Raw genomic sequence first — 9487 nt, 5'->3', positions numbered from 1 at the left:
TCAGGCAATGACCATCTCCAACAATAGAGAATCTAACCATCGCCCATAATGTTCAATGGCATTACCAACACTGAATCCCCCACTATCAACACCCTAGGAGTTACCACTTACCAGAACCTGAACTGGAATAGCCATATAAGTACTGTGGCTACAATAGCAGATCAGGGGCTAGGAATCCTGCGATGAGTAACTCACCTCCTGACTCCCCAAAGCCTGTCCACCATCTACAAGGCACAAGTCAGGAGTGTGATGGAATACTCTCCATTTGCCTGGATGAGTGCAGCTCTCACAACACTCAAGAAGCTTGACACCATCCAGGAGAAAGCAGCCCGCTTGATTGGAATCCCATTCACAAACATTCACTCCCTCCATTATTAACGCAGTAGCAGCAGTGTGTACCATCTACAAGATGCACTGCAGGAATTCACCAAGGCTCCTTCCAGCAACTACCATCTAGAAGGACAAAGGCAACAGATAGATGGGAACACCACCACTTGGAAGTTCCCCTCCAAGCCCCTCACCATCCTGACTTGGAAATATATCACCGTTCCTTCAATGTCACTGGGTCAAAATCCTGGAACCCCCTTCCTAACATCATTGTGGGTGTACCTACACCATATGCACCTTCTCAAGAGCAACTCAGGATGGCCAATAAATGCTGGCCCAGCCAGTGAAGCCCACATCCCATGAATAAATTTTTTAAAATAGTGTATCATATGTACCCAAAGATAGGATTACTATCTTACCCTTTGATGCTCTTTGGCAGTCACAGAAGAAATAATATGAAAGTTAGTGGTGATGGTGTGCATGAGTCACTTAGCCACAGTCATTGAGCTATGAGTAATAGACTGTTGGAATTAACCCTTATACTGCTTGTTCTTCCAGGGGCATTTAAGGTATTTAAGGTTTTTGTGGTTTATTTTTACAGTTTTCAGCTGAACACTGTGCATTGATATAAATGCTAATTACAATAGAAAGTTATAAACATCAAGAGCACTTTATTTATTGCAATATTAACCTTATACTATTAATGCAAATACTTAGAAGTAATTTTATATAAAATAATTGCTCGTTACTGATAAATTCTGACCAATTTTCTGCTGTAGATTCATAATCCTTAGGGGCAGAGTCCTTGATGATTTTTTAATAGGTTTAAAAAAATACAGTTTTCATGAAAAGCCACAACGCCACAAAAGATCAGGACCTTCTCCCTATAAATGCAGCTCATATTTAAATCCAGGTCCCACAGATAAGGACATGAATCACTGCATCCTCATTATGGTCACTTCTGTAGGTATTTGGCTCAATCATAAAATGAGCCCTGCACCTGTCTGGTGACTAGCTTTTCTGCAATTTTGTTTAAATCACATCTGAATGATATGTTTAAACTTTTGAACATTACAGAGTTAATTCTGGATGAGGTACTCCTGCAATTAAACCGTGCTCTGAGGGAGCAATTGTAACCTTGATTCTCTAAGCTATACTATCTGCAAGCATAGCCCGCCGCTGGTAATGCAGAATTTCGAAAGTAGCCCTTATGATAACATCATGTAAACTCTGTAAATGTGATAGCCATTTACCCTGCAGAACGTTTCCTATTGAAATATGATACCATATTCATACTACAGAACCACTTTTACACTCACAGAACAACTTCCATCCATGCTTGTTATGTGGTATGGTTTGATTCCCTTACTGCTAATAGGCCCCCCATTTATATTGAGTTCAACTGAGTAATAATGAATATATGTGAATACACAAGAAGGACTATAGGAGCTGGTATTGTGAAATGGTATGAGATTCCAAACCCATATTCTGTCTAATACAAAGATCACCTGGACCTCTGTAACATTATCCCTGTCTGTCCCTGCTTCTGGGAAACTCTCATCCATGTTCTGTTATCTCCAGGCTCAATTATTCGAATGTTATCTTGGCCAGGGCCCTATTTTCCACACTCCATAAACTTGAACTCATCCAAAATTCTGCATTCTACATCCTGACCTGCACCATGCCCCATTCATCCCCATCACTCCTATGCTTGCTGACCTACTTTGGCTCCTGGTCCACCGACACCTAAAATTTAAAATGCTCACCCTTATGTTGAAATCCTTCCTTCACCTCACCTCTCACTAACTCCCCGTCCTCCAGCCCAACATAATCCTCTGCATTTCTCCAACTCTTAAACATCCCTACACCCTTCACCTCACCATCAGTTGCCGTGGCTTCAACCATCTGGCCTTATACTAGGAAAAGAGCTCCTTAAACCTCCCATCTCTCTCTCTACCTCCTTTTCCTCCTTTAGGACCTTCCTCTTTCGCCAAACTTTTAGTCACCCCTCCTAATATCCTTTTTTGACTCAACCTCGACTTTGTCTTATTTCATCTCTGTGAAGCACTTTGATGTTTCCCTACATGAAAGATTAAATATAAGTGAAAATTGGTGTTTCTGACTTTTAATGCTTCCTGTGGTCAGGCCAAAAATGGTGAACTGGACCATAATGCCCTCAGTGATAAAAACCACTAGGTCAAACCCCATTAATGTGGTATCCTGGTGCCATCACTGTTATCTGCTTACTTCCTAGGACTGCTTCTGATAGATGTTGTTAGTGCATAATTTATTGTCAGAATTTAAGGCTGGAATTTTACGTGACCTGGTGGGGTCACAGAGGCAGAAACAGAAGTGAATATTGAAGGCCCCCCCGCTCTGACCTCTGTTACCCACTCTGCTTCCTGGGGCAGGCCTTGCCGCGCTGTCACTTGTCAAGGAAGGAGTTGCTGGAAGAATGTTTAAAAGGCCACCAGCACCTGAGCACTGAATCAATCAGTAGTCAGTAGTCAGTAGGAAGCCTGCAATGTAAGACCAGCCCCTTGTCGAGCCTGAGACCAGCCCTTCTTCAGTCTGAGACTAGCCCCTCGTCAAGACTGAGACCTGGGACCAGTGCCTCTTCAAGCCCGAGACCAGCTCCTCTTCAGTCTGAGACCAGCTCAACGATCCCCATCATCTTCAGACCAGCAGCTGTAAATGATCTGGCCAACTAGGATTGCAGTTGAGACCCGCTTGTGGGCGTGCAACAGCAAGACCCCAGTTTGTCCCACGATTCAGTGAAAGCTCCCTGCAGGTTCTCCTGTAGGCTACTCGGGTGAGGTGGGTGGTCCTCTTCCACAGGAAAAGGTGACCTCCCTGCCTAAGCCTGGAGGGAGATCGAAGAAGAGAGTTACTAGTGGTTGGTCGATTGGAGAAGGTCATTGACTGCAGTGCTGCAAGCAGACCAAAGACCTACCCCGCTCTGTCAAAGTGAATAACAAACCTCAGTCCCCTTTGGGGGTCCGCAAAGGGGTACGTGTGATGGTGCAAATTCTCGGGAGCAAGAGCCCACCATGCTGGTGGATATGGTTGGAGGCTGCACCATCCCTTGGGAAAAGACTGACTGCAGCTCTGTCAGGGGTGCAAGCCTGGGACTGCTGACCCTTGCATTGGTGATTCAGAATGTCCAAGTGCCACATGCATGCCACAGGTGGTGCAGCAACCACCAAACGATTAGGCGTAGTGGTTACATAGGCATACCACTAACATTCTCCCATGTTTCCATGTGAGCAAAGGTCCCAGAATACCAGGGAGAGGGCCCGTGCTAGCAGTGGCATTCCTCTCATCACAATCCTGATCCCAGTGGAGAAGGTGGCTCTTCAACTGGCAGGATACCAGGCAGATGGTGAGACCAGAGTTCAATCAGAGGAAAGCAAGCTGCCTCCGAAATGGGCATATGAGAAGCACAAAGTGAGCACAAGGGATGGTTGTGTCTTCCGATTAACAGGCATTTGTTTCAGCTGCAGCCAACTTTGTGGGCTCTGTCTGGAGAGTCGAGTGGACCTGATCATTCTGTTTTCTTGTGCAGATCAATCACAGGACCAGAGAACTACCAAATCTACGGAAGGTTTGTTCACCTCTGAGGAGGAGGAGGGACCCTCAGATGGTGCAGCATCACGTCATCCCCCCGCACCCTCCACCAATGCAGATACTCTCACATCGGTGGTTATCTGTTTGCCCTTAGATTTGAGGTCACAACCTGGTGAGAATACCACACACTTGCCTGACCAGCTGTTGGAGGCTATGACAGCCGAGGCTGCTGATACTCAGAGGAGTGTGGGAGGCCCAGGCTGAAGACATGCCTCTGGAGTCATCCCATAAGGTGGCAGATGCTGGAAGTTTGGTATGTGGTGCATGAAGACCTGGTAGTGTTTCCAGAGGGTAGCTGTGCCCTGGCTTGAACAGTGAAGGAGTTGATCCAGGGTCATGAGTGCTGTGATCTCCCTCTTGTTTGAGCGCATATAGTCTCGTCCATGGAGACATTGGTGACTCTCATGGAGAGCTACATCCAGCCAACCAGTCAGTGGATGGGGAGATGCATGCTGACCCACATGCCATCGCCTTGTCCATGAGCTCAATGAGGCATTGAAAAGGTGAGAGGGGTCAAGGCACCTGGAGTCTCCCCTAGTCCCTTGTCCTTGTCTGGTCAGCATGGAAGTACAAGTGTGCCTTATAAGGGAGGAAAAGCACCTGCCTCTGCTTCTGGGAGCTCATCTCAGGGTGCTCTCAGTGTGGACTGCGGCTCCTTAGCCCCTCTGCCAATGACACGTTGCTGCAATGCCAGAGGGGAGTCCTGTATCCATGCAGGACACCTTCAGTATGCAAAGGTCTGCCAGGCCTCAGGCAGCCAGAGGACAGCTGCCAACCCAAGCCAAGGGGCAGCAGGTCAGCAGCCTGCCTCCACCATAGCTGGCAGCGAATGGGGAGAACCACATAGGAGCACTCATAAGGGACTGAAGAAAACACACAGATGTGGTTGAGCTTCACCAATGCTTGTAACTGTAAAGATTCTTTGCCTGTGTGCTGCAGTTATTGCAATAATTGTTTAAGTCATTTATGAACACCTCAGTGTTGGTGGCTGTCCAGCATGCAAGAGTGCCAAGTGTCAACCCAGAGGCTGATTGGAGGCAACCATGGTGTGTGCTCATCATTGCGCTTTGCAGAAGCAACAGGTGCTAGAGGACAAGGGACCTGGGCATCCAGCTGTGCTGAATGGCTTGGAGGGTGGATCTTTATATGGCTGGATGCTGAGGCGCTAAGGATCAGCTTAAATGAGTGAGTATAAGTGCCTCCTGAGCCTGCCTTGATGTCCTCAAAGCGGCCCCTTATGTCTAACAGGATGATGTGCCTCTTCTTCGGGCCTCCACCCCTTTGCAGCACTAAGTTGTGTAAAGCACAGCAGACGAACACAATCTGGGCAATCCTCACTGGGACACATTGCAGTGCACCATCCGATCATTCCAGGCACCGGACTTCCATTTTGAGGAGACTGAAGGTCTGCTTGATGGCCTCTTTGGTTGCAGCATGGCTCATGTTATGGTGTTCCTCTGTTTCAGTCCCTGAGCTCTTTACTGCTGTCAGCAGCCATCTCTTCAGTGGGAGAACCTTGTCAGCAAATATCCATCTCTGCAGGCGCTGATGGATTACAAGCTGTGGCAGCTGTCAGTGCCAGAGAATGTAAACATCATGGCTGCTCCCAGGATAATGAGCTCAAACCTGCAGGATCCACTGGTGGTGATCACAGGCAAGTTGAACATTGACAAAATGAAATCCCGTTCAGTTAGTGAAAATCAATGGCTGGCCTGTGGGAGCCTTGATGGACACATGCTTGCAGTCTATGAGAACTTGCACACACCTGGGAATCCAACAATGGCGCCAAAGCCTCTGCCTTGCTCGGTCTGACCACCTACATCAGTTTGGTAATTGATGTACTGGTTGGCCCTCCTGAAAAGGGCATCTGCCACCACCTTGATGCAGTGATATGCAGCTCATTGGGAACTGCCGCATATGTCTGCAGTGGGCCCCTAGGCTGAGCCTCAGGCATAGAAATTCAGTGCCGCAGCGACCTTGAGAGCCATTGACAGTGGATGCCCACTAATGCAATTGGAGCTCACCTCCTCTGCCATCATCGCACACAGATTGATGGCTTCTCAGTGACACTGCTATCTGACACCTGGAGGAAGCTTATCCTTATACCTGGCCACAAGGTACCCTCCTCTCCACACTGGTCTCTGTGCCCAGCCCCTTCTGTGACCTTCTGTCACTTCTCCATCACACAGCTGCCTCTGCCGGTGGCCAGCAGGTTGCTGCTGTCCGGTTCTGTTTGCCCACTCCTCCCTCCCTCTCATTTTCTCCTCCTCACTGGAGAGAGGGATCTCCTCCGAAATGCATGATGCCAATGCCACCTGGACACTGCCACTATAACGGGGGCACCCTTTCAGTAACTTACTGAAACGCTCCTCAGTACACTCCTCCTCTTAGGCCCCACTCCAGTGAGCCCCTTGCCAGGAGATCTAACTGCTCATGGGGGCCACAAGCCCAAACAAATAGTTGTCCAACTCCTTCCTTGTAATGAAAGGAAAATGCCTCAGTGAACGGCTGCCGAGTGCAGCAATACCAACAGTTGCCGGCCCATTGTCACCCCTTAAATGCTGCCGAGACTTCCAAGCCCCTTCTCCCCCAGTGGTCACATGCACACTACTCTCAAAATTGAAGGGCAGGTAAGATCACTTTCAGTCGCTTCCTCAATCATTTTAATTACCTTCTCTCGCTTTCTCGTTTTCAAACTGCGAGTGAAATCTGCATGCAACTTTCTGTCTGCACAGTGGATTATGTCCCGGTGCGATGACATTGGAGATCTGACCCAACACCATCTCCTGTGAGTTTACAGCCCCCTTCTATCACTATCCATTTTCCCAGGGGAAAATCTAGGCCTAAATCAATGTCTCGAGAATTGAAATCGGGAATAGTATTCTGGTAATTAAATCAAGGTTATGAGAATTACAACTTCCTAAACCTCACATACAATACAAATATTCCACCACTAAGCTATCAGACTGACAGCTAAACTGAATTTGTAAAACTATGAAACAAGCAACTAAATTAAATCTTCTAGACTACAAACTCCCTAACTAAATTGGATTTCCAAAGCTTTCAAGTGTACGACTAAACCGGATCCTCTATGGCACACTTAGGATCTCATTTCTCGCAGTCTGTTTTAATACATGCCTCGGCTTTCCCCGTCAGCCTGCTTTGATCATGTGTTGTCTGGCTGGTTGATAATTCATCGGTGGCAGAAGTTAAAAGAATTGGCTCTATTATTTAAAAAAATATAAACTTTATGTTTTTGAGGTTTATATTAAAACCACAAATAGGAAAACATTGAAATAAAACAGAATAATAAACACAAGGGAACAGCTGAAAGAAGGCAGTTAAACAAAGTGATATAAAGCTAGATAAGTAGGAAATGACCTACTTTAGATGCCATGAACAACTTAATTTGCTCTTCATGACTATATTGCTCACTGAATAAAATATCCCCAACCCTAAACAATGTATTTACATTCTCTTTCTCAGGCTTTCTGGGTAAGTGCATTCCACAAAAAAAATCATTCCGTATTTACTGTCACCAATGAAATTATAAGATTATGTTCCCATGTTCTAGATTCTCCTACGAGAGAGGGAAGTTGCTCCCTATTTACTCCCATTCTTATCTATGTCATTCTTTAATAGACCAAAATATTAAGACCTGAACCACTAAAATGTTGCTACTCACTCCCCCGAAACATTTCACATTGTGTAGCATCTTCAAGCACAAGGAATGGTGGGCTTACCTTCAATTTACTGTCCGAAACCTCCAAATCCAGAGGCAAGAAAGGCTGCCTCAACAGCAGAGCCCTCTCTCAAGCCAATATGCCCAGCATCAAGGTGATAATCACTCAAAACTAGCTCCTCTGGGCAGGACATGTCGCTCATATGCCTAACACCAGACTCCCGAAGCAATTACTCTACTCAGAATTCAGTCGTGCAGGAAACTCTATGGAGGACAGCAGAAACACTTTAGGATGTCCTCAAAGCATCTCTGAAGAGGTTAGATATCCCCGCAGACTCATGGGAAATCCTGGCTTTTGACTGGCCAAAATGGAGAAGGTTCTTTCTGGAAGGCACCAAACACATCGAGAGTCTTCATCGGGAATGTGAAGAGATTAGGCTGAGGTGTCGGAGAGAGTGCATAAACCTCCCAACAACTGATCTGCTCGACCCTCCAAGCACTACCTGTCTGACGTGTGACAGGGTTTGCAATTTGCCCATTGGATTTATCAACCATCTTAGAATCCATTGAACCAGAGTGTAAGCAAGTCATCGTCAATCCTGAGGGACTGCCTAAGGAAAAGACAGACTGAACATAAAAACCAGCCTCGTACATCAGCCACACGTGATAGATGCTATTAGGGCACTGATCCACAATGCCATTTTTGTACGTGCATGATAGGTTGAAAAATCTACCTGGTGTTTACCATCATTTGTCATAGGCGTAAAGCTTTGTTGGTATGCTTTGTATTTAAATGTACAAAAGACATTGACACACAAAATAATGGCTACGGTTGAGTAAGTGGCAACCCTGGAAGAGAAATCTCATCTGATCCTCTTTTTTCCCTCTCTATTTATATTCTGGCAAACAGCAGCTTGTTTTCATCAGCTATTCATCACTCTCTGCTGTGTTTTCACACTAAAAGCTAATCCTTAATCCTCCCTTTCATTTCAAGTGCTGAAAATGATGACACCACACCGCCACTTTAAAAAGAGGAGGCCAGCCTTCCTGCAGTTGCACCATCACTCAATCTGCACATAGCAGGAACTAGCTCAAAGACTGGAACCATGAGTACTTTAAAGAATAGTCTGGAAGAGGTGCCTTCATGTGGCGCAACACCAGCCACAAGTGTGCAGAAGCCAGGGCAGGGGGAGTAGGCGGTGTCAGTTCAGCAGATAGTGAGATGACATACTAACTCTGCTACAGAAAACTCATATAAAGACTTCAAGGGCTGAAACTACCGAAAGCTGTTGAATAGACACCAGGCTATGCTAGATGCACTGGGTGGCTTGCCAGTGAGTTGGACAGTATGGAAGATTCCAGCTTCACTTTTTGTTGAGACTTCACACAGAACAGGAGACCTTTCTGCCTAACACTGTGTGTAAGGTCAGCTACGTGGACATGACAGTGCTCTCACAGCTCAGACTGTGGCCATAGAAGCTCATAGCTTTGCCATGAATGCACAGATAGGTGCCATCTTGGCTCTGACAGCTGCTGGCAGGATTATAAACTTCCTCTATAAATAAAGCTAAATTAAATTGGCATTCCTGCTGGTGACCAGAACAGGGATTTTCATATAAAGTCGAGGAAAAAAATAAACCACAAACTGCTATTAAGAAAGTTCTCTCTCTGACATGGTAACAGATCTAGGTTTTGAAGAAATAATCTCTGAACCAGTGCTAAAGGACTTTATAAAATGTCCACTCTTGGCACAGTTCTACAGGCCAGAGCATCAAGGACCCTACAGCTAAGGTAAGGGTGCACAAAATCAAAGGGCAAGATTTTCCCTCCGTGGATGAAGAGCAGTGGCGA

Source organism: Cetorhinus maximus, chromosome 1 (genome assembly GCF_964194155.1).
Source record: "Cetorhinus maximus chromosome 1, sCetMax3.hap1.1, whole genome shotgun sequence".
Classification (NCBI taxonomy): Eukaryota; Metazoa; Chordata; class Chondrichthyes; order Lamniformes; family Cetorhinidae; genus Cetorhinus; species Cetorhinus maximus.
The sequence above is the reverse complement of the archived record's forward strand: the minus strand, read 5'-3'. Positions refer to the sequence as shown.